We start from the raw sequence: 27,801 nt of genomic DNA on the forward strand, positions 1-27,801 counted from the left end.
TAAGCCGTTTTGGCGTTGTAAAAATGAATATAGGTATACATTGCATAGCGTTGGATAAGCCATTCGTTGTAAAGCGAAGCGTTGTAAAACGAGGACTGCCTGTACGGCAGTGTTATCACTGCTTTGTGAATCGCGCTGCACGCAATATTGAGAAATAAAGGCTTTTATCTCACTTAAAAACACTTATCCCTGCTTTGTGCATAACCCCCAGTATGTGCAAGGCTAAAGGAGCAAACAGCATCATCTTCATATACTGTATAGTGTGTGCTACGTTTCCAATATCTCATTGTTAGTATTTCATGGTCCTGTTCAATCTGATTATGTTTGTGTTAGTTACATAGTCAACGCCTTCTTCTCTACCTCCCTATATCACCAAGCTGCTGTGTTATACTGTATACTGTAAACGTGTAGTAAAAGAAAGTAAAATGCTATTTTCACAGAAACAGATTACTCTGCTTCTCATATTTTTATAATGTTTTCTCTTTTTAATGGCATTCTTTTTTATACAAGTGCTATTTGGTTTATCGGCAAAGTCAAAATAACAAGTATACTGTATAGCTTTGATAAATCAGATTATATTAAGAAAAGTGATACAATAGTGTCTCAGCTTGTTCAGATCTGTAGATGTAAAAAAGTATCATAGAATTATGTATTGTACGCAAAGATTTTGATAATTAATGTATTAATTATCAAAAACTGCCACAACCCTCTTTTCCACAACTGACAACAGTGAATGTTTAAAAACACAATGATTACTTGTGGCAAGTAATGCCCTTTAACAATGTAGCATTGATATGTATGGCAGCATGTATCCCATTTCATTGGTAACCATAGGTATTTGGCAACTCATTTAGAACGATCAGAAGCAGACTCCTGTCGCACAGTTTTGCCTACAAGCATTTTATGTGGCTGAATCATTCTCTTTAACTGGAGATTTCACTGAGAATCAGCAGCGGACCTTCCACACGACTTGATGAAAGCTAATAGCAAAAATGAATGTCAAATAAGAGCTGTGATGACAAATGTTTGCATTACTGCTGAGGTGGCGAATGTGCTGCATGTTCAGTCCAAGAATTACCTCTATTTAGAGAGAAGTCAAGAAAAAGAATTGCTAACACTAAGAAAGTACAAAACATAGAACGCACAACTTTCCTCATACAAATGAGGCGGATACCACAGAGCTGGCACAGCAGATCTGGAAAATATTAAATGTTAGGGATTGACAAACCACACTGGACGTTGGTTAGAAATTAGATACATTAAAAATGAAATCGCATTTTCTACTTTGAAAGATGAAACAACTTTGGCTCAATAAGACGTTCAGCTGCTCGTGTAGGCCAAGGGTTCCTAGGAAATTCCCCGCCTCTTCCGGGAATCTTAGCGAGACTTGCCTCCCATCTTTGTTTACGACTAGTCGGAATGGGAAAGCCCATCTATAACGGATCTCGTTATCTCTGAGGACCGGCTGTGACTGGGCAGAGGCTTCTTCTTCTTGAGATACAGTAGTAGATCTGGAAAGATCTTGGAATTCCAAATATTCTTGATTCCTGCAGCCTCTTAAAATGTTCTCCTTGGTGGTGTAATAGTGTAATTTTACTATTGTGTCCCTGCTTTTCCGAGGGGCCGCTAATCTTGGACCCAAGGCTCTGTGTGCTCTGTCCATGGGCAGGTCGCTTGTTAGGAGAGACAGGGCTATTTGGGTAAATAATTTTGTTAGATAGGGTTGTAACTCATCTGGATCAATTGCTTCCGGGATGTTTCTTACTCTGAGATTCTGTCTTCTTTCCCAATTTGCCAAGTCGTCGACGTTATCTTTCAGGCTCCTGATTTCGTCGTTAAGTCTAAATAACTCATCTCCCATTGAACCCTGACTCTGCATGGATTCTTCGAGTTTATTCTCCAGCTGTGTGGCCCGCTCCGTCAGGGAAGACAGATCTGCCTTAAATTCAGCAACAGCCTTATCCAGAGCCACTTGGAAAACACCCTGCATCTCTTTAAATAACTATTTCAAGGCTTTTGGGGTGATTTGGGTGTTCTCCTCTTTATCTTGTACTTGATCCAGCTCAGTAATGTTTTCCCCTTGTTGTTGATGCTGAGGTTGTTGTTGCTGTGCACGCGCGAGCGCCATCTTGGATTTCGGCAGCCGGAGAGCCGTCTTTTGGAAAAAACGGGTCACCGGAGGAGGCTGCGGCTTCCTATCCTTTTTGGGGCATATCTGCAGGTTCCGCTGATGGGGAGAGGTATTTCAGAGAGAATTTGGGCGGTTTAGAGGGCTGAAACTTCCACAATTGATGCAGAGTCCATTGAGCAAGCTCAGAAAGCTCCCATCCTCCTCAACGCTGTGTGCGCACCCCCACTCAACCTCTTTAACAGAACATATGGTCTTGCGCACATGGGCACCAAATTAAGTAGACCACAAAGTCATATCATAGGTATAAAAACCATGAATTTTAAATGTTTTACCTGTTCTGGGAGGATGAAAAAGATCTCAGAATGACAGAGTGTGCAATATAAACATGGAAACGTTCTATACTTTCTGGTGGACAAAAAGGTTTGTGGGGGAAATGAAAACTAAGGGTCTGCATGAACCAAATAATCCCATATATTGTCCCCCTAGCTAAAAGAAAAAAATGGAGAGTTCTTAGAAATACTGTACTTTTCAACTTTAGATCACTATCCAATATATCCCAGGGTTTTAATATGATATTTCTAATATGATTCCATGTAGTAGAATAAGTACATACAAATGGGAGCCTAATTTGGCCTGGATCAGTAACCTTTGACTTTGGTGTCCACCAGGGCAGACCTATCAAGTGTATTAACCTTTTGGATATGTATGTGTAAAGTTTTATCAGAATGTCCTCTAACAGCAAATTTACCAGCAATTTCTGTAATATGTGCTCCAAGGTTCCTTACAGTCCTCTTTACTTTACTTGCATAAACTGAGATTTCTCACCAATCCTCGAGGATAAAACTATTAGACCTTAGAAGTTTGTAACAATCAGTCGGTTTTATGTATACAGTATGTCCGTTTGTGTTATCCATTTTAGACACATTAACATCTAAAACATGTATTTGTTGATAATCCACAGTAAGTTTGAACCTAATAGTTGAATGCTTTGTATTCAGATGGTTCACAAAACCATCCAATGACTGCATAGATCCTTCTGACATATAAAAACATCATCTACTGTATGTAGCGCTGCCATAGGGTACAATTTGCACAAAAGGGTCCACATTATAGATGAATTTACGTTCAAAATAATTCTGGAACCTATTTGCATACTCATGTGCAACATTGGACCCCATGGTGGTACCTTGACACTGTTGGTAATAGTGGCGCTCAAAACAAAACTATTTTTGTGTGAGTATAACCTCCAAAAGTTTAACATAAAATTCACTCTTCTCACTAGTGATGTCTTTATCTATTAGTCTTTATTGTCAACAATCCTTCCCTATGTGGGTTTAATGTATAAATACTTTCCACGTCTACAGTTACTTGACGTATCTTTGTCAATATGCCCCAAATCCTGTAAGATTCTCAGGAAGTATACAAAAAAAAGAAAAGAGCGCAGAGAAAAAAACTCTATGAAATATACAATTCACAATCCCTTCTAAGGGGACTAAAGTCCAGCACTAATACAGAAAGAGTCTCACACCGCTGCAATTCTCCAAATGAATCAATTACCGCAAATCCAAAGAAAGTTTGGTGGTGAATGCACAGGTAGATAGCCTCCTGCCTCTTCCTGGACTGAGAGTTTCCCGCTGCTCCAATCCTCTCCAGTGTTCCAACGGGGCAAAAAAAGGCACAATATCTAAAAAAGAAAAGAGCGTGGAGAAAAAAACTCTATGAAATATACAATTAACACAAATATTTATTATAGCATATAGAACACTTACAGTTTAAAATCACTCTATGGGCTCGCTGATATCCTCCCCGTATCACCCGATGGAAAGAACTTAGAGACCCCGGCTCCTCGGTCCACTCTTGGTGCACAGATCTAGTTAGTGCACGGAGCGGTGACCCTGCACAAGGCAGCCGAACTACGGATCCCAGCGTTCACTGCGGGTCCCACACATCTCGCCAGAGCTGCCGGTTAGCTAGACCGGCACTCCTATGGCTCTTATAGTGAACAGGAAAGGATTTTCAGTGTCCTGGCGGGGTTTGATACCACGTCCAGCCCTCGGACACTGTAACAGCAAATATCCCTCTACGCGTTTCGTGTGTATTCACGCTTCATCAGGAGGTAATTTTGGAATGCTAGGGATAATCATTTATACCCATAGATACATTCCCATTGGCCCATATGCGTCGCTGATTAAGCTTTGATTGGACAATTTACCCATATACACAGATGACATAGATTGACATAATTAACGGTTACCACAAAAAACAAAGCAACATAGAAATACATAAAAAAGACTAAAAACCACTACAAATATAAATAATTAAAAATCCATGAACTGCACATAAGAATACTTTAAAAACGTAATATTCTGAGTGTTCCAAATGAAAATATATGAACTAATTCACTCAGTCTATAAATACTTATACATATTATTACATCTGGCATAACATTTACACTCACAAACTTAAATTTAAACCACTTAAAAACAGACTAAAACATTAAAAAAATATATGTATGAAAACTTCAGATACCTATTGCCCTAACCTGGTGGAAACCTAACATGAACTGGATACAGGACAATCAAGCATCACTTAAAAATGCCCTCCTCACTCTATTTTAAAAATGGATGTAGCTCAAGTTGTTCATTAAGTCCCAAAGGGGCCTTGCTACATAAAGTAAATATCCCAAATTGTTCTTGTATGAAGGAGTTTTAAATCCCTATCTCCTTTCCTAACATCTTTAGCAATAACTTCCAAACCTCTAAATTGTAGTCCTTCTGCTGACCCACCGTGGTGGTCAAGAAAATACTGAGCCAGATTATGTATAGTTTTCCCCTTTCCCAGAGGCACCTTCATTTTTTATGCCATTGACATATTCCACAATTCTGACCTTAAGAGGTCGAATGGTCTTCCCTATATAATATTTGTGGCAGGGACAGTCAATGACAGACTACAAAATTGGTGGAACAAGTGATAAATCCACCAATCTTATAACCCTTTCCTGATCCATCATCCCGAAATGTTTTGCATTGTGCCATGTATTTACACGTGATGCATTTGCCACATTTAAAATAACCATTTGGTTTCCCCAGGAAATTATTAATAGATTGGGTCCCGCTGGAAGTGCATCGTGTTCTGAATATAGGTCTCCATTTGTGTAACAAAGGGTAAAAATTCTGTCCACATGAATGGCCAATGGTTAAAAAACTGAATTTGAACCAACTACTATAGGTCTTCCTGTTGGCGTTCTGGCATTCCTATAGATTTTGAGGATTGTATATAGTGCTAGATTAATTGAATGCTAATTTGTTAAAAGATCAAACCCTTTTGAATCAATAATATTTTTCTGTAGTGCAGTTAATATTATAGAATAACCCTAAAACCTCCGATAGTAGATTTATTGCACTTGTCTGGCCCTTTTTGCTCTCTCTGCTATAATGCTTTTATCAACAACAAAAGGAAAACCAAAAAGCCAAAAGAGCTGCAGAGTGCCACATTGTGTATCATCAGTGATACTAGCACCAATTTCAGTGGCACTGGAAGGTGCCTTAGGCTGCGGTCACAGTCACTGCCACAGCGCACGCCTCGGCGTGCGCTGTGCGTGTAAGCACCGCCCCTCAATGGGGAAGGGCCCAGTAGTCACCTTCACGCTGAAGGTGCAGCCACGCCGTACTGCACGGTTTTTTAAACTCAATGAAATTTAGTTTAAACCTTGCGACGGAGGAGTGGCCACGCCCCCACCGGCGGTTCACCCAATGAGGGCGAACTAGCCGCGTGACGTGATGGCCTCACCCCCACAAATCCCCGACCACGCCCCCTCCCGTCGCAAGCTCCCTCTCTCCTGGAGACCGCGGTTAGCGCTGTGCACACGCCGCCCCCCCCCCCCCCCGCCAGGCGCGCGTGTCACAGTCATGACTGGGACCGCAGCCTTATGCTTGTGGCATAGCATGGCTTTGTAAATATGGCTCAAAATGGCATAATCAGTCCCTCTTAAAACAACAACCTCTGAGCTACTCTATAGCACTCGCAGCTCAAACATCAGGACTGCAAAGCTCATTCTATGATCCTTTACTGTGGACGTGCTTACAAAGCAAATAAGCCATCGTTTGCAATTCCGCGTATCAATATAGTATCTACTTATGTAACGGGTGTTCGTGTCTGGTCTGACCCCCCCAATCTCACATTGGCCCCTGTGGTCTATCCAGCCCCATTACATGCGTGTGTCTGGTGGTGCACCTGTAGGCAACAGGACTCCTGGGTCTCCCACGTGATGGTATTCGGGGATATCAACAAGACAGGTATCTGAGGTAGTGGGGGACGAGTCCTACTCACATCACGTGCAGCGCCTCCACCTCATCAGGATCTATGCTTATGCAGGTAGATGGTCCTGACGAGGAACTCCTTCCTGGTGGTGAGGGCCCCAGGAGAGTAATTGCAGACTCACACCATGGGGTTGTCTCTGAACAGGGCATCTTTATTTGCATGGTATGGGCAAGCTGCCCCTCACAGCTCGCAGCTCAGCCGCTCATCTCTTTGCAGCACTCCATTAGGAAGGTCCCTTCTCCTCTAATAGAGCTGCTTTCCACCTCTCCTCTCAAAGAGATTCCCCAGCTTCTCTGTCTGCTTCTAACTCCTCTGAATCTCTGAGCTGCACTGACTCACAGCTAGCATGAGACCACTGCAACACTGTTGCAGACCTTCACGTGCCTCTCACTGAACAGAGGCAGCACAACAACAGGAAACTGAACTCCTAACTTTAGGCAGTGCTGTGTCTTATATCACCCCCAGAGGACAAACATGCTCTGTATCACTAAGGGTGGACATAAAGCATGTTGTCACTTCCTTTGGGACATATGACACCTCACCAGGGTTTGAGGGCAAACCTCCATGATTGTTGCTGGCAATCTTGCATACTTACCAGGTTTACTGCCAGCATGAGAAAGAGATATGTACACCAATCTTACACATGGCTACACTTACATGTTAATAAAATACCTCAGCAATATAATACATTCAACAATGGTAGTTTCATAATTAAGGATAACTTTATTAACTAAGAAAATTTAGGATTAAAGACTAACTGCTAAATGTTCAATAACAAATAGCATAAAATACAGCAAACACAATATGCAGCTTTGTTAAGCATTGGTTGGGAGATTTTACTGTACACGATCCAGCAGATGTAGCAAAACAAGCTCTACTTGCTCATAACATTTTTATCTTGCCTGGGACAGTGTAGTACAACGTTCTGCGGATAACAGCCCCTTCGTAAGGTACAAATAGTATACGTGCAAAAACCACAAACACACTTCTATTAATAGCCCAACAAAATGCTGCAATGCATGTGGGTGTGCTCCAAGGATCCTGGCACACACCCAGCCAGCACCGAGGATCCTGACACACACCCAACCAGCACCAAGGATCCTGGCACACACCCAGCCAGCACCGAGGATCCTGACACACACCCAGCCAGCTCCGAGGATCCTGGCACACACCCAGCCAGCTCCGAGGATCCTGGCACACACCCAGCCAACTCTGAGGAACCTGGCACACACCCAGCCAGCACCGAGGATCCTGGCACACACCCAGCCAGCTCCGAGGATCCTGGCACAAACCCAGCCAGCACCGAGGATCCTGGCACACACCCAGCCAGCACTGAGGATCCTGTCACACACCCAGCCAGCACCGAGGATCCTGGCACACACCCAGCCAGATTCGAGGATCCTGACACACACCCAGCCAGCACCAAGGCTCCTGGCACACACATAGACAGCTCCGAGGATCCTGGCACACACCCAGCCAGCTCCGAGGATCCTGGCACACACCCAGCCAACTCTGAGGAACCTGGCACACACCCAGCCAGCACCGAGGATCCTGGCACACACCCAGCCAGCTCCGAGGATCTTGGCACACACATAGACAGCTCGAGGATCCTGGCACACACCCAGCCAACTCTGAGGAACCTGGCACACACCCAGCCAGCACTGAGGATCCTGGCACACACATAGCCAGCTCCGAGGATCTTGGCACACACATAGACAGCTCGAGGATCCTGGCACACACCCAGCCAACTCTGAGGAACCTGGCACACACCCAGCCAGCACCAAGGATCCTGGCACACACATAGCCAGCTCCGAGGATCCTGGCACACACTCAGCCAGCACCAAGGATCCTGACACACACGCAGCCAGCACCAAGGATCCTGACACACACGCAGCCAGCACCAAGGATCCTGACACACACGCAGCCAGCACCGAGGATCCTGACACACACTCAGCCAGCACCAAGGATCCTGACACACACTCAGCCAGCACCGAGGATCCTGACACACACCCAGCCAGCACCAAGGATCCTGGCACACACATAGACAGCTCCGAGGATCCTGGCACACACCCAGCCAGCTCCGAGGATCCTGGCACACACCCAGCCAACTCTGAGGAACCTGGCACACACCCAGCCAGCACCGAGGATCCTGGCACACACCCAGCCAGCTCCGAGGATCTTGGCACACACATAGACAGCTCGAGGATCCTGGCACACACCCAGCCAACTCTGAGGAACCTGGCACACACCCAGCCAGCACTGAGGATCCTGGCACACACATAGCCAGCTCCGAGGATCTTGGCACACACATAGACAGCTCGAGGATCCTGGCACACACCCAGCCAACTCTGAGGAACCTGGCACACACCCAGCCAGCACCAAGGATCCTGGCACACACATAGCCAGCTCCGAGGATCCTGGCACACACCCAGCCAACTCTGAGGAACCTGGCACACACCCAGCCAGCACCGAGGATCCTGGCACACACCCAGCCAGCTCCGAGGATCTTGGCACACACATAGACAGCTCGAGGATCCTGGCACACACCCAGCCAACTCTGAGGAACCTGGCACACACCCAGCCAGCACTGAGGATCCTGGCACACACATAGCCAGCTCCGAGGATCTTGGCACACACATAGACAGCTCGAGGATCCTGGCACTCACCCAGCCAACTCTGAGGAACCTGGCACACACCCAGCCAGCACCAAGGATCCTGGCACACACATAGCCAGCTCCGAGGATCCTGACACACACTCAGCCAGCACCAAGGATCCTGACACACACGCAGCCAGCACCAAGGATCCTGACACACACGCAGCCAGCACCAAGGATCCTGACACACACGCAGCCAGCACCGAGGATCCTGACACACACTCAGCCAGCACCAAGGATCCTGACACACACTCAGCCAGCACCGAGGATCCTGTCACACACCCAACAAGCTCCGAGGATCCTGGCACACACCCAGCCAGCACCAAGGATCCTGACACACACTTAGCCAGCACCAAGGATCCTGACACACACCCAGCCAGCACCAAAGATCCTGACACACACCCAGCCAGCACCAAGGATCCTGACACACACTCAGCCAGCACCAAGGATCCTGACACACACGCAGCCAGCACCGAGGATCCTGTCACACACCCAACAAGCTCCGAGGATCCTGGCACACACCCAGCCAGCACCGAGGATCCTGGCACACACCCAGCAAGCTCTGAGGAATCTGGCACACACCCAGCCAGCACCGAGGATCCTGGCACACACCCAGTCTGCTTTGAGGATCCTGGCACACACCCAGCCATCACCAAGGATCCTGACACACACTTAGCCAGCACCAAGTATCCTGACACACACCCAGCCAGCATGGAGGATCCTGGCACACACCCAGCCAGCACGGAGGATCCTGGCACACACCCAGCCAGCTCCGAGGATCCTGGCACACACCCAGCAAGCTCTGAGGAATCTGGCACACACCCAGCCAGCACCAAGGATCCTGGCACACACCCAGCCAGCTCCGAGGATCCTAACACACACCCAGCCAGCACTGAAGAGCCGGACACACACGCAGCCAGCACAGAGGATTCTGGCACACACCCAGCCAGCACTGAGGATCCTGGCACACACCCAGACAGCTTTGAGGATCCTGGCACACACCCAACCAGCACTGAGGATCCTGGCACACACCCAGCAGCACCAAGGATCCTGACACACACACAGCCAGCACTGAGGATCCGGACACACACCCAGCCAGCACCGAGGATCCTGGCACACACCCAGCCAGCTCCAAGAATCCTGGCACACACCCAGCCATCACTGAAGAGCCGGACACACACGCAGCCAGCACTGAGGATCCTGGCACACACCCAGCCAGCACCGAGGATCCTGGCACACACCCAGCCAGCACTGAGGATCCTGGCATACACCCAGACAGCTTTGAGGATCCTGGCACACATTCAGCCAGCACTGAGGATCCTGGCACACACCCAGCCAGCATCAATCATCCTGGCACACACATAGCCAGCTCCGAGGATCCTGGCACACACCCAGCCAGCACCAAGGATCCTAGCACACAGCCAGTTAGCACCGAGGATCCTGGCACACATCCATTCAGCACTGAAGATCCGGACACACACCCAGACAGCTTTGAGGATCCTGGCACACACCCACACAGCTCCGTGGAACCTGGCACACACTCAGCCAGCACCGAGTATCCTGGCACACACTCAGCCAGCACCGAGGATCCTGGCACACACCCAGCCAGCACCAAGGATCCTGGCACACACCCAGCCAGCACCGAGGATCCTGGCACACACCCAGCCAGCTCCAAGGATCCTGGCACACACCCAGCCAGCACCGAGGATCCTGGCACACACCCAGCCAGCACCAAGGATCCTGACACACACCCAGCCAGCTCCGAGGATCCTGGCACACACCCAGCCAGCACCGAGGATCCTGGCACACACCCAGCCAGCTCTGAGGATCCTGGCACACACCCAGCCAGCACCGAGGATCCTGGCACACACCCAGCCAGCTCCGAGGAACCTGGCACACACCCAGCCATCACGAAGGATCCTGGCACATGCCCAGCCAGCTCTGAGGATCCTGGCACATGCCCAGCCAGCTCTGAGGATCCTGGCACACACCCAGCCAGCACCGAGGATCCTGACACACACCCAGCCATCACCGACGATCCTGACACACACCCAGCCAGCTCCAAGGATCCTGGCACACACCCAGCCATCACCGAGGATCCTGGCACACACCCAGCTAGCTCCAAGGATCCTGACACACACCCAGCCGGCACTGAGGAACCTGGCACACACTCAGCCAGCACCGAGGATCCTGGCACACACCCAGCCAGCACCGAGGATCCTGACACACACCCAGCCAGCTCCGAGGAACCTGGCACACACCCAGCCATCACCAAGGATCCTGGCACACGCCCAGCCAGCACCAAGGATCCTGGCACACACCCAGCCAGCAACGAGGATCCTGGCACACACCCAGCCAGCACCAAGGATCCTGGCACACACCCAGCCAGCTCTGAGGATCCTGACACACACCCAGCCATCACCAAGGATCCTGGCACACACCCAGCCAGCTCTGAGGATCCTGGCACACGCCCAGCCAGCTCTGAGGATCCTGACACACACCCAGCCATCACCAAGGATCCTGGCACACACCCAGCCATCACCAAGGATCCTGGCACACACCCAGCCAGCAACGAGGATCCTGGCACACACCCAGCCATCACCGAGGATCCTGGCACACACCCAGCCAGCAACGAGGATCCTGGCACACACCCAGCCATCACCAAGGATCCTGGCACACACCCAGCCAGCTCCGAGGATCCTGACACACACCCAGCCAGCACCAAGGATCCTGGCACACACCCAGCCATCACCGAACATTGTTAAAAACTGGGTAAAAGCAGGTACACAAACGTTAAATTGACTTTGTGAGATCTTATTGTATTTAATTGAGGAGAATGTGCAGGAAAACAATACATATTTGCAGTGATCAGGGCTCAGTAGTTGAAACTCAGCTACTAAGTGTAGGAAATAGAAGCAGATAAAGGACCACCTGTCTATCTTCTCTGCCCATATTCCCATTGGTTGTAAACATTAGATCCTAGTAGATCCTTTGCAATCTTTCATATGTCTTTGTGTTTATCCAAAGTAGTTTTGGTTTGTGAATTTCGCTGTATTATCCTCCACCTCCTTTGGCAGAAAGTCCCACAGAAAACCTTTTTTACATCAATATTTCTCCAAAACAGAAAACCAACCCAACTAGGTGAGACCACAATGAGAATGAGAAAGTGAATGCAAAGGATATTCTCTGACTGGCTCTATGGGGCGGCCCCTTTAAAGGACCTGTATTTACATGCAGAGAACCTTGCAGACTCGTCTGGAAACAGCAGAAATGGCAGTAATCCTTTTTAGATCATTGGTAACCGTTGTTTCCTTTTCACTTAAGCACATTGTCTTCCACAGGGGAGTACAAATATTCTGCCCACACATTCCTATCACATCGTGCAGAAGCCATAATGTTACAATGTTATAATGTCTGCTCCCATCAATCTCACCCGCTCCTGCACGGAACCTTAGAACAATGTTATAATGTCTGCTCCCATCAATCTAACCCGCTCCTGCACGGAACCTTAGAACAATGTTATAATGTCTGCTCCCATCAATCTAACCTGCTCCTGCACGGAGCCTTAGAACAATGTTATAATGTCTGCTCCAATCAATCTCACCCGCTCCTGCACGGAACCTTAGAACAATGTTATAATGTCTGCTCCAATCAATCTCACCCGCTCCTGCACGGAACCTTAGAACAATGTTATAATGTCTGCTCCCATCAATCTCACCCGCTCCTGCACGGAACCTTAGAACAATGTTATAATGTCTGCTCCATCAATCTCACCCGCTCCTGCACGGAACCTTAGAACAATGTTATAATGTCTGCTCCCATCAATCTCACCCGCTCCTGCACGGAACCTTACAACAATGTTATAATGTCTGCTCCCATCAATCTTACCCGCTCCTGCATGGAACCTTAGAACAATGTTATAATGTCTGCTCCATCAATCTCACCCGCTCCTGCACGGAATCTTAGAACAATGTTATAATGTCTGCTCCATCAATCTCACCCGCTCCTGCACGGAACCTTAGAACAATGTTATAATGTCTGCTCCATCAATCTCACCCGCTCCTGCACGGAACCTTAGAACAATGTTATAATGTCTGCTCCATCAATCTCACCCGCTCCTGCACGGAATCTTAGAACAATGTTATAATGTCTGCTCCATCTATCTAACCCGCTCCTGCACGGAACCTTAGAACAATGTTATAATGTCTGCTCCCATCAATCTAACCCGCTCCTGCACGGAACCTTAGAACAATGTTATAATGTCTGCTCCCATCAATCTAACCCGCTCCTGCACGGAACCTTAGAACAATGTCATTTCTTACGCCTACACTATATGCTATACCAGGGGAGGCCAACTCCAGTCCTCAAGGGCCACCAACAGGTCAGGTTTTCAGGATATCCCTGTGTCAGCACAGCTGGCTCAGTCAGTGGCTCAGTCAAAGACTGGATATCCTGACAACCTGACCTGTTGGTGGCCGCTGAGGACTGGATAGCCGCACAGATAAATAGCCGCGCAGATAGATAGATAGCCGCGCAGATAGATAGCCGCGCAGATAGATAGCCGTTCAGATAGATAGCCGCGCAGATAGATTGCCGCGCAGATAGATAGCCGCGCAGATAGATAGCCGCGCAGATAGATAGCCGCGCAGATAGATAGATAGCCGCGCAGATAGATAGCCGCGCAGATAGATAGCCGCGCAGATAGATAGATAGCCGCGCAGATAGATAGCAGTGCAGATAGATAGCCGCGCAGATAGATAGTCGCGCAGATAGATAGATAGCCGCGCAGATAGATAGATAGCCATGCAGATAGATAGATAGCCATGCAGATAGATAGCCGCGCAGATAGATAGATAGCCGCACAGATAGATAGATAGCCGCACAGATAGATAGATAGCCGCGCAGATAGATAGCCGCACAGATAGATAGATAGCCGCGCAGATAGATAGCCGCACAGATAGATAGATAGCCATGCAGATAGATAGATAGCCATGCAGATAGATAGCCACGCAGATAGATAGATAGATAGCCGCACAGATAGATAGATAGCCGCACAGATAGATAGATAGCCGTGCAGATAGATAGATAGATAGCCGTGCAGATAGATAGCCGCACAGATAGATACAGTAGATAGCCGCGCAGATATATAGATAGCCGCGCAGATAGATAGCCGCGCAGATATATAGATAGCCGCGCAGATAGATAGCCGCGCAGATAGATAGCCGCGCAGATAGATAGCCGCGCAGATAGATAGATAGCCGCGCAGATAGATAGCCGCGCAGATAGATAGCCGCGCAGATAGATAGCCACGCAGATAGATAGCCGCACAGATAGATAGATAGCCGCGCAGATAGATAGCCGCGCAGATAGATAGATAGCCGCGCAGATAGATAGCCGCGCAGATAGATAGCCGCACAGATAGATAGATAGCAGTGCAGATAGATAGATAGCCGCGCAGATAGATAGCCGCGCAGATAGATAGCCGCGCAGATAGATAGATAGCCGCGCAGATAGATAGCCGCACAGATAGATAGATAGCCGTGCAGATAGATAGATAGCAGTGCAGATAGATAGCCGCGCAGATAGATAGCCGCGCAGATAGATAGCCGCGCAGATAGATAGATAGCCGCGCAGATAGATAGCCGCGCAGATAGATAGCCGCGCAGATAGATAGCCGCGCAGATAGATAGCCGCGCAGATATTTGCCGCGCAGATAGATAGCCGCGCAGATAGATAGCCGCGCAGATAGATAGATAGCAGTGCAGATAGATAGCCGCGCAGATAGATAGCCGCGCAGATAGATAGCCGCGCAGATAGATAGATAGCCGCGCAGATAGATAGCCGCGCAGATAGATAGCCGCGCAGATAGATAGCCGCGCAGATAGATAGCCGCGCAGATAGATAGATAGATAGCCGCGCAGATAGATAGCCGCGCAGATAGATAGCCGCGCAGATAGATAGCCGCGCAGATAGATAGCCGCGCAGATAGATAGATAGCAGTGCAGATAGATAGCCGCGCAGATAGATAGCCGCGCAGATAGATAGCCGCGCAGATAGATAGATAGCCGCGCAGATAGATAGCCGCGCAGATAGATAGCCGCGCAGATAGATAGCCGCGCAGATAGATAGCCGCGCAGATAGATAGCCGCGCAGATAGATAGCCGCGCAGATAGATAGATAGATAGCCGCGCAGATAGATAGCCGCGCAGATAGATAGCCGCGCAGATAGATAGCCGCGCAGATAGATAGATAGCCACGCAGATAGATAGCCACGCAGATAGATAGCCGCGCAGATAGATAGCCGTGCAGATAGATAGCCGCACAGATAGATAGATAGCAGATAGATAGATAGCATCGCAGATAGATAGCCGTGCAGATAGATAGCCGCACAGATAGATAGATAGCAGATAGATAGATAGCCGCACAGATAGATAGATAGCAGATAGATAGATAGCCGCACAGATAGATAGCCGCGCAGATAGATAGCCGCGCAGATAGATAGCCGCGCAGATAGATAGCCGCGCAGATAGATAGATAGCCACGCAGATAGATAGATAGCCGCGCAGATAGATAGCCGCGCAGATAGATATTTCACATTAGACTTGAGCTGCAATGGAAATTGAATACATTTAAAGCAGTAATGATGTTACAGTATATGATTCTTGGTAAATTGTTCTGTTTTAATTGATTTAAGTGCTTTGAAAATGCACACATGTTGGACATATGAAAGGAAATTAGTTTGTATTATATTCATATAAGTGATATACCCAGTATTTAATTCTGTGGGCTACATTTTAGTGACTCGTCAGCTTTTAACCAAACTAAACCATAAGGCTGAAAAGCTGCAAATTGACAAGTTCTTTTTATCCACACAAATAAAGAGCGTACGCTGACACGCGGTCCCAATCTGTGCTGTGACTAGGACAAATGGGAGAAATGTGTTAATAAATAGGATACAGATTGGGAGGCAGGAAGACTTACAGACAGTACTCCACCTAAAACTGTCAGGGAGGTTTTCTTACACACAGTGCGGGAACATAAAAGCTGCAGAAAAGCATGAAATGTGCCACAACCTAATATAATAAGTGTTTAATGTAACTCTTCTGGATCTCTGCCTGCTGACCCAATTAAAAACAGCACAAATGGGGCAAAACCTCAGCTTTTACCAGATGCCAGATGAAAATTAATGTACATTGAAATTTTACGGCCAAATTGCCTTGATAGGCAGAACTCTAAAGGGTTAATTGTATATATCCCGATGTGGCCATTCCTGGACGGAAATCCCATACACATCTATGGGGATTTTCACCTGGATTTTCACATCTCAAACAGCGACTTCGGCATATATAGAATAAGGTCCTAAAGCCGTTAAGCCCCTTTCATTTCCCAGCGCAGGAGAGGAATTCAGCCCTCCTTTCAAAGGAATGGAAATAAAATCTTTTTCAGCACAGGGAAGAGGCTACAACTGAAAAACTGGGCAATGCAGCTTGTTAAACTGCCCCATGTTTATTCAAAGGAGTAGTTCCCCTTGCCCCCTCAATCAGGATATCCATGTTCAGCGCAGATGGCTTAATCAGAGGCTTAGTCAGACAGCCTCTAATTGAGCCTCCTGTGCTGAAGCAGGGACTAACTGAGCCCCCTGTGCTGAAGCAGGGATATCCTGAAAACATGACCTGTTGGGGAGCTAGAGTTGAGCCCCCCTGGACTAGATGATAGGAATAGTAGAGACTCTTGGGTTGGGGGGACGAGTAGGGATTAGAATGATGCTCTTTGATGACGTACAGTATGTTGTGGTTTCTTAAAAGAAGTAAGAATCCTCACCTGGTGTGATTTACAGCACGAGCATCGGCAATTAATTAGTGGGGGAAGGATCAGAAGAAAACAGCGTGTTTGTGCAATGAATGTACTGTTAGATTTTGTCTAGACAGCTGCTCAGATTAGTTCAATGAAACAAGCCGGTAAGCAAAGAAATAGCCCATTTTACACTAATTCCATTTCAAACGAGGGATGAGATGCCATGAAAATGAGATCCGACCACCATTCGTAACGTTCAGCTGGTGTGCTGGAGAGGTCTCCCAACCTCAAAGGTGCTGCAGTGCTTTAAGATGCTGTTCTTTTTACACATTGTTTTCTATTTGTGTAATAAACAAAATCACCATACTGTACACTTGAATGCCTGTTTCCCCTGCACATTATTCCCTGTGGGTTTTATTCCGAAAAAAAAGCGCTCAAACCCAGAATTACGTAACGTGGCTACAACTAAAAGCCTCGCCCACTGTGGGACATTACGTGGAATTTCTCCCAAAAAGTCAGTGTCTCCTTCGTCAACAGGGAGAGCAGGTATTTCTGCTGGGGTGGAAAAGTGAGAATAAGCAGCAGACCGTCCACGTGAATACTTTACTGCAGGCTTTCGGCCTGTGTAAAAACAAATTAAAACAAAGTAAAATACCGCCATGATGGTTTTGTTTTGTTACAAGTTTGGTAATCTCCGTTCACGGGCCTCACATTGAGATCATTTTGCAAGATTTTTGGTATAACTACACTTGTAAGATCCAAGCACAATCAAATAATCTCTTAGCAATTGTTTGTTTCTTTTCTTTCACATCCTAAACTATATATTTTATTGTAAACCTCTCTCCCAGCTGTACATTTTCGGGAAGGTATATTAATTGATAACATTTAATTACGCAGAAAAAAGAAGCTGTATGGTGCTCAAACACAGATGAATGGCTCAAACAAGCCTGAGTGAAATGATTCCATCACTGAATAAATCCTTGGAGTATCACTTAAATAAACAGACTAATGATCATATAACGAAAAACACCTAAATCCACCGTTGATCGAATAGCTGGATGGAGTTCCACTGGGATTAGTGATAACTCCCACTGGCTAGTGTCCAGACATATGTGCATCGATGTGGACAAATGAAAAGGTGTGCAAGAGTAGAATTACTCACATCCGTAGGGTCTTCTGTGTGATGTCCCTCCACAGGTGTGTGCCTCCGTTTTTCCACAGGATCCAAGCACACAGGTAAAGGAAAGTTGGATCACTACTGTAGACAGTGAAAAAAGAGAACTGTGAGAGAGTGTTACACACACCCACACACATACACACACCCACACACACAGATACACTCACCCACATACACAGATACACACACCCACCCACACATATACACACACCCACACAGATACACACACCCACACAGATACACACAGATACACACACCCACACAGATACACACATCCACACAGATATACACACCCACACAGATACACACACCCACACAGATACACACACCCACACACATACACACACCCACACAGATGCACACACCCACACACACATACACACACACACACACAGATACACACACCCACACACACAGATACACACACCCACACACACAGATACACACACCCACACACACAGATACACACACACACAGATACACACACACCCACAGATACACACACAGATACACAGACACACACACACACAGATACACACACACACACACACACACAGATACACACACACACTGATACACACACACACACTGATACACACCCACCCACACACACACACTGATACACCCTGCCTCCCCCTGCACCGTCCGATAGCGACCGCACAGCCACCGCTGCCCAAGCCCGAGCCCATCTCCCGCACCAAGGGGACGGAAGGAAGTGAGCGCCAGGAGAGGCAAAGGTGGGAGCGCCGGGGGGCAAAGGTGGGAGTGCCGGGGGGCAAAGGTACAAGGTGGTACAAAGGCAGGCGCACCCCCGCTACCAACTCCTATTAATCCCCCTCCCACCCCCTGACTGGGACCTGGGACAGAAGGGGGACACTCACCGTGCAGCAGGCAGAGGAGATAGGAGCGGGAAGACAGACACACCACGTGTGCTCTGCACAAAGCGGAAACCCCGCCCCCGGCTTCCTTTGACATGCCTGCGACCAATCCCCTGCGGGCCGGCCGGCATTCTAATTCCCCCCCCCCCCCCGGCATTCTCCTTCATTCAATCCCCCCGGCAGCATGCATTCATACACATAGAAAATACTTACCGGCCGCCGCATCCTCCTCACCGCCGCTGACCCGCAATACCGGGACCAGGGACAAAACCCGGGACATTTCCGGGACAGACCTTAAACTGGGACAGGACAGAAAAAAAATGGGACTGTCCCGGCAAAATCGGGACAAATGGTCACCCTACCCTGATAGGGCAAGGCAGAAACACCGCCCAACTCCCTGAGGAGCAGGCTACACTGGAACTCCTCTAAATGTGGGTAGGAAGCATCTTGCATACCTGGGGAGGGGTCAGTAACTCTGCTCCAAGACTGGGCAGGGTTTAGATGACTGATGGGCATCACACCATACTACATGTGACCCATTTAACGACCTCACAGGCATGAAACTCCCAACTGCCATTAGACCTGCACCTGGATATGGCAACAAATTAACTAGAGACTAACGGGGGACACGCTGGCCCATGTGAGAGGGATTTAACCCGAACACTGCCTGCAACTTACCAGGACTTACATGCTAGGGCCAAGAAACACATAGCCAGGGGCACTAGGCTACACTTGGGAAGAAGTATGAGGAGCTCCGTCTTTGACATGTTAAGTATGAGTCGGCGGAGGGACATCCAGGATGATATCACGGAGAGACATTCAGAGACTTTGGTCTGTACAGCAGGTGTAAGGTCATTGGTTGAAAGGGGAATTTGTGTCATCAGCATAGAGGTGATATTTGTACCCATAAGATGTGATAAGATGTATTTAAATATGTATACTAGTATCAAAGAATTCTCACAGATAATTCAGAACACCTTACTATGGGGTGTGCAAACACTGGCAGATCTGGGGCGGTAATATTGTACATGGAGGGATATAGCAATGTACACAAGTGGAAAGGTGTTAGACTATAGAATAATACATTACAGTTTTATAACTAATAACTATTTGAGATTAGCAGAATCGGGTGTTTCAAATAAGAACATTAAATTCCAAAACTAAATACAAAAAACTTAAAATCTTGCATTTTAAAAGACTGATATTTATTTGGATATTCCTTACTTCTGCTGCAAAGGTTTATTGTATTGTAATTATAGGATGCAATTAATATATTTTTTTTATAAAAGTACTTGATGCAAAACCAGAACCGAAACCAAATAAATTGGCTTTGTACAAAGCCAAAGCCCAAAGCAGCTCACCCAGCGGCTCACCCAGCGGCTCACCCAGCGGCGTACATATCTCTAATAACTATATTCAAATATTATCGTAAACATACCATTATTATCATATCAAACAAGGCTAATGGGGCATTAAGGTACACCACCTTTTTTTGCTGTGTTTGGTTAAGAAGACCACCCAGAATCACACGTGGTCTTATTTATCAAATATGAGGCTTAACTATTCTTCATTGCCCACCAAAACTGCTGGCAACCTGGGATAGATCAACATGGCTGTCAATGACTAAACTACTTCCAGGTCACCATTCATCTGGCAGTTCTACCAGCAATCCAAGGGGGCCAGAGCGGGGTCTTTCAGATAAACATCTTTCCGTGTAAACCTCAGAAATTACAAAAAACAGAGATAGGGGGATTGCACTCCAAAAAGAAAAGGAAAAATCTTATTGACAAACACATTGAAAACGCCCAATTAGTGTCGTTCTCCTCCCATATAACACAATCACAGGATACGTCCCAGAACTGGGACACGTGTTGCAACATGTGAGTGATGGGAAACATGTTCCTCTGCCCCCGGGCGGCTCTGGGGGGTAACGATGCGTTCGCTTATACCAATATGATTTATGAATATATTCTGCGCACCGTTATTTTTTTAGTGTAAGCCTCAGACAAAAAGGCGAGCCCCGGGGGTTCAGGAAACTCTCCTTCATCTACACGGCTGCATCTGTTTTACTGACGAAGGGTTCTTCTCAGAGACCCAAAACGTACTGCCCTAACACCCCGCTGGGCCCTAATGGGGTAAGAATGCATTTGCTCTCATATATATATGGTCTATGGATTCTTTGCTGTAAAGCTGGACTTTTGCTTTGCCTAAAAGTTTGATAGTTTATATGGTCAAATAAAATGAAAATACTTTTTGTACTATTTTGAGTACATGGACTGATCTCGTTATTCTGCTGTTATTACAGTATTATATGAGTGTAAATGGCTTCTTACTAGTCCTAGTTTGCAGCTTTTTCATTGCAGTTGGCAACTTTTTCGTACCTTTTTTAATCTTTGATTTGGAGTGCAATATTTCCCTTTGCTAGTGTACGTATATAAACCAAAACCAAACATATACTGAATATACAGGGATCTATTTACTAAACCCTCTCAGCTGCAAACATGGGGCAAACCAGGACAAAAACACCCCCGTATTTATCAAAGGAAAGGAATCTCACTGAAAGCCCTCTGAGGTTTCCCTTTGATAAGTCATGCAGTGGTTGTGTCCCAAGATTGCAACTGGGAGACTTTAGCAAAGAATCCCTAACGTTTAAGATCGTCTCTCTTAAATCTTCGGACAGTCACTCACAATTGTCCTCAAGATTCTGGGCGAGGATAATGGCGAGGCAATGATTTATTGAGAAATGGTGTACTTTGCAAAAGTAGTGTTTATTAACTGTGGGAGATTTTATATTAATGCTCTAAATTCTTATATGCCACAGCGACAAAGTCTGCAGTTTTGCACTGGACATGATGTTTTGTGATGTTTTCCTGCACTGCTGATTTATAAGGATTATATCTAGGCTGATGCCAACGATGAATTGCATGATGGGTCTGATGTCAGTTGGGTTAACTCCCTCACAAACTCCCAATATGGGAAATTAGTTCAATCTGGTGTCATTCTTTTGCACTAGATTGCCCCAGTTTTCTGCTGGGACACATTAATAAATAACCCCTACAGTACCTTAGCAACATTGAGTATTGGTGTTGCATTCATTTGAAATTCCTCAGGGATGTAATATATCGTCTACAGTTTGTTCAACAAAGTTATTTTTTTTTAACATTTTTCAGAATTACAACAGCTTAAAGGCAGAAATTAAAAATACAATGTTTGCAATACATTTGTATGTAAACCCCCCCCCCCCCCAAAATAAGAAAAGATTAATGAAAAAAAGAACAGGGGAAGAGTCCAAAATATGTAGAGATACGCGAGCACTCACAAATCAGAGATACGGGCGGCGGCTGCTGAAACTCGAGGGTGAAATCCCAGAGAAATGAGGCGGAAAGAGGAGATCTACAAAATAGTTGTCGTGGTGAGTATTTATTCACCCAACGTTAAAGTCCGACTCAGCAGCTTTTCTCTGCCTGGAGACTGAAGCGTCCAATGAATAAATGCTCACCCCTGGAGCACTGTTTTCTATGCTACTCTTTTTGCTTCATATCTATGGAGGAGGAAAAGTACCGGAGGAGATCAGAGTTGACTTAAACAGAAGTTTTGGACCAATCGGCAGTTCAGAGTCTATTTAATCCGCCTCATTGTGTATTTCTGATCTTATTAAGATAAGAATACTCCAACGTGGTATAATAAAGATGCAGTGGCGGTTTATATTGGAAGAACCATAACGTGTGACCTAGCCGGGTACCAGAGCAGAAGGTCTAAGTAAGATTATTATTATTATTATTATTATTAGAGAAACCTATTATCTCACCAGTTCTGACATGGGGCCCAGATTAGTCTGACATTTGTAGGGTTTGTTTTACATGGCACCTCAGCAATGGCCGATCGTTTAATCATTTGTTACTACAGGGGGCCTTAAAAAGTGACCCACTGTGTGCTCATGTGCATGTCATTACCCAGAATCCCTGGCTGCTGTAGAAGCGCTGTATGATAAGAGATAATGGGGGAGGGCAGGGCTGTAAACCTGTCTGAGATGTGAATGTGCTCACAGGTGGCATTAGTATTTGCTATACAGGGGCCCTCAATGCACCGGACGCTGGCGTTTCTTTTACATTTTCTTTCATGTGATGTTGATTTATATTGTATGTAATATTTCTAGATCAACATCATCAATAGTGGTATGTCGTGATCATAACACAGTATATATATATATATGAATAGCAAGGGTGAATATAGACATGAAGGATACTGAGGTGGGGCACATTAACGTTTAATTCTAGCTTGTTGCAAATTGGATCAAAATTAACGATTATCCCCAGTGCGCATCAAACGGAGACACACACACACACACACACACACACACAATGTGTGGAAATGTTAGGATTGAATTGTGAAAGAAAATATGCTCCTATAAAAAAAAGCCCACGGTTATGGAAAACATTTAATAGAAAATGACGACGAGTTATAGTAGCCGTTACTAATCTCTTAGGTAAATGACGTGTTGCAGCCCCCTGGATCCTGCAGGGGTTAATAAGGGAACGATGAGATGATGCTTCGTCTGATGCTCTTAGATCTTCATTGCTGTTCCATCTGACTTCAATTCACACAGCCATGATGACCAGGAGCTGGCCCTGTGCCATGACTCGCATGCAGACGGAGACGTATCATACTGCTGTGCGGGGCTGAACTTCACTGGCCAGAGCACTAACAGTGGGAGAGAGACCGGGAAAGGAGCAGCCAAGCCTGGGACTTTCCATCGCATGGTCTTCTCACAGAGCTAAACAAACAGTGTATTCCATAACCATGAGCACCCGTCACCACCACCATCACACCACCACAAAGACATCTCCGCCACCAGAGCTGGGCTGGGGGTTGCCCCCTCATCCTTTCTTTGCATTAATGGGGCCTTAATGTCAAGTTAGTTAACCCCGTCAGACTCATAAAAAATATTGAAATTACTACGTTGCTTAACCCCGCCAGTGCCAGGGGGGCCTCAAACACAACTCTTTGTAATGTGTAGATAGCCGACCGGGCGTGGAAGGGGTTAATAGCCTGTCCCGCTGTGTACGGCTCCAGTCCCACATCCCACCATTGGATTTGTGCTAAGATGAAGTAACTCAGCGGTGTGACATCTTTCCTGCAGATTTGGGAGCAGGTGAAGCTCCGAGGCGTTGCTCCCCGACCCGAAGATAACCCCCATACAAGTCATGGGGTGGGGGCCCGGCGTGCAGTGAATGCTGGCCCTAATGTGTGCATGGTGGCACACTGGGAGTGCTCATTTGCATGTTATTACCCAGCATCCCTGGCTGCAGGGGAAGCACTGACTGCTAAGAGATAAAGGGGAAGGGCAGGGGTGCAGACCTGTGAGACGGGTGACTTTGCTCACACGTGGTATTTTGATTTGCCCTAAACAGTACGATGTAAAGCTAAGATTATAGTAGGCGTGCAAGGCAGAGTGCATGGCGTCGCCTGTTGCCCGAGAGATGGGTGCACTGAGATGGAGGCGATGGGAAGGCGTGGCGGACATGTCACCAGGCTGGTTCACCCTCATTGGCTGAATTGCTCACATGACTGTCAAGAGAAAAAACAAGATAAAAGCATCCCGCCCACGCACACTATGGCCTCACACCCGCTCTGTATCCCACCCACGCTCGCTTTGCATCCCGCCCACGCTCGCTTTACATCCCGCCCGCGCTCGCTCTACATCCTGCCCGCGCTCGCTCTGCATCCCACCCACGCACACTATGGCCTCACACCCGCTTTGTATCCCACCCACGCTCGCTCTGCGTCCCACCCACGCACACTATGGCCTCACACCCGCTTTGTATCCCACCCACGCTCGCTTTGCATCCCGCCCACGCTCGCTTTGCATCCCGCCTGCGCTCGCTCTACATCCTGCCCGCGCTCGCTCTGCATCCCACCCACGCACACTATGGCCTCACACCCGCTTTGTATCCCACCCACGCTCGCTCTGCGTCCCACCCACGCACACTATGGCCTCACACCCGCTTTGTATCCCACCCACGCTCGCTTTGCATCCCGCCCACGCTCGCTTTGCATCCCGCCTGCGCTCGCTCTACATCCTGCCTGCGCTCGCTCTGCACCCCGCCCACGCACACTATGGCCTCACACCCGGTTTGTATCCCACCCACGCTCGCTTTGCATCCCGCCCGCGCTCGCTCTACATCCTGCCCGCGCTCGCTCTGCACCCCGCCCGCGCACAATATGGCCCCGCGCCCGCTCTGCATCCCACCTGCGCACACTATGGCCCCGGGCCCGCTCTGCCTCTCGCCCGCGCACGCTATGGCCCCGCGCCCGCTCTGCATCGCGCCCGCGCACGCTATGCCGGCCTGTATCAGCTGCTGCACTTTGTTCTCGCAGCGTTGCATTACTATAATCGCAGCCTGAGGGTTTGTGCTCCTGGTTTACTCCCCATTACGTGTTTTGTATGAAAGATAAAAAGATAAATGTAATAATGTCTCACATTCCTAACTCCAAAGAGTACAATAACATTCTTTAGGACGTATAGTTCATTGCCACAACTTTTGATGTGGCTTGTTAAGAAATATAGTTAGGATGCTGCAGTGAGTGACAGATTGAATTGGTTTTCACTGTGTTACTGGGCGTTTCTCAGAAAATTCACCCTAATGGCCTTATTTAAGCAACCTTGTAAAAATTATTTAACATCAATATTTCCATGGATAATTTCATTGTGACATGTCATTGAACAATGTAATCCATTTTCTAAAAGAAAATATTGTTGAAGTCATTAGTGTGAGGCTGAGGGTTTAATTCATGACAGAGGTAATCTACAGCTTTTTAATATATTTTTACAGATCTACAGATTCTTACATAATCGACAGACAACTTTTTTTTCCAGCTAATTAAAACATTATGGTCTTTTATCTCCTGTAAATTACTGGGGAAAGATCAATTATACTAGTGAAGATGCCATTGAGATGATTAAGAAGAGTTCTTTGATGCTCAGGTTAATGGATACTAGCCTAGTTAAAACATAATCACAAATCCCTAATAACACTTCTCTCCCACATGGGGACATTTCAGCAGTTGGAGGAACAGGTGACATTGACTTTGTGAACCATGTCATTCTCATTTCTAGCTGTTATTTTCACCATATTGTGTCTTTCTATTCCCTTTGAGGGACAGCCCACTAAAAAATATGAACGTAACAATGATATTTTCTTTCATGACATCAAACATTTGACTTTCTTATATGGTGTCTTTGGTAATTAATAGTTTCATTAATGACTCAATATCGGTGTCAATCGAATGTTTCAGCGAGAAGGACAAAGGGCAAGGAAAAGAGAGAGAGTGGGGGGTCAGGGAGTGGGGTGTCAGGGAGTGGGGGGACAGGGAGTGGGGGGGTCAGGGAATGGGGTGTCAAGGAGTGGGGTGTCAGGGAGTGGGGTGTCAGGGAGTGGGGTGTCAGGGAGTGGGGGGACAGGGAGTGGGGGGACAGGGAGTGGGGTGTCAGGGAGTGGGGGGTCAGGGAGTGGGGGGTCAGGGAGTGGGGGGTCAGGGAGTGGGGGTCAGAGTGTTTCCCTGCATGAATAAACCACACAATATATTACACAAAGTAAAAACTTTCATTACCTTAAATGGAATTTTGGGGACAAAACACCTTTAGGCTGAGTCCCCGCTAGTGCTGAGCGTGCTGAGCGGGCGGCGCTTGCGGCGGTTACTTACATATATAGACATATGTAAGTCCCCACTCACGCGGCGCTCATGCACGGGCACACACGCGCTCAGGTAAACAAAAAAATTATACTTTCCAGCGCGCTCAATGCCCCCCCCCCCCCCGGTGTAAATGCTAGGACACCTGGCACTCATGCTTGGGGACTCAGCCTTAGTGTTGATCATGATACTTTGTGCACCACCTACAGAAGGGGGTCCCAAAGACAGAGTGGTTACTTTTGGGGTGATCCAGTTAAAGTAAATTGGGAATCGCTGATCAAAGCCTAGTCTGCCCCCTCATTGTCAGAGACCAATCAAGAGAAGGGTGGAGGCACTTTGCCTGGACATGGCTCCGCTGCACAAACAGTGACATCACAGTGACAAACAGTGACATCAAAGGTAGGAGTTAAACACAGTTCAATCTTAATTTTTATGAATTCCAAAAGGCACGAATTATCCAAATTGAACCCCTTAATATAGTCGCTGCGATTTTTTATCCTACGCTGTGCTGCATCTTTAAAGAACATTTAGCTACATGCAATAATCAAAAGCCAGAACATCATATTATTTGAGCCAAACTCCGCCTCACCTTACACTGCCTCTTGTAATCTTGTTCTGTGTGAAACAAAAATTGATGATAATTCATCGGAGTTTACACATGCACGGCAATATAATCTGCTTGGATTCAGTCCGACAAGCGTGCTCTCATTTCATACAAGAAGAAATACTGTACTCCCTACTAAATAAAATCCTTTATGGAAAACTCTCCCTGTTTGACACCTACTTGCTTTTATCATGACTATAAACACGTAGGAACACGATGAAAGGCTCTGCTTCTGTTTACACGGCATTATCTCTAACTCTAGAGAGTTCTACAACTCACTGAATGACATTTTTGCTACACATACTATGTTGGCGTGGGATAACTGCCAGATTTCTTCCGTGCTTTGTAGCAATTGTACAATAAAAATCAGAGTAACTGGCTCTCTCAGAAAGATTCCAGCCCATATTATCCAAGTGATGCTATGCCGCTGCTGGAGGAAATATTATCACCCCATTCACATGAAAGGGTCTTCCACCTAAATATCTGAAACTGCGACAAAGTAACAAATGTAAATATAAAAATATCCATGGCCAAATTAACCAAATAATACA

The 27,801-nt window shown here is 47.1% G+C and overlaps 1 long non-coding RNA gene across 1 annotated transcript; it reads right to left on the reverse strand.

Moving 5' to 3' along the window:
- Positions 1–27,801, reverse strand: LOC142496308 (uncharacterized). The gene is made up of 4 exons (XR_012801945.1): positions 27,236–27,801; positions 19,168–24,522; positions 18,062–18,157; positions 1–3,815 (listed from the first exon to the last, which is right to left on the reverse strand). It is a non-coding gene; the product is annotated as an uncharacterized LOC142496308 (long non-coding RNA).

Source organism: Ascaphus truei, chromosome 5, assembly GCF_040206685.1.
Source record: "Ascaphus truei isolate aAscTru1 chromosome 5, aAscTru1.hap1, whole genome shotgun sequence".
NCBI lineage: Eukaryota > Metazoa > Chordata > Amphibia > Anura > Ascaphidae > Ascaphus > Ascaphus truei.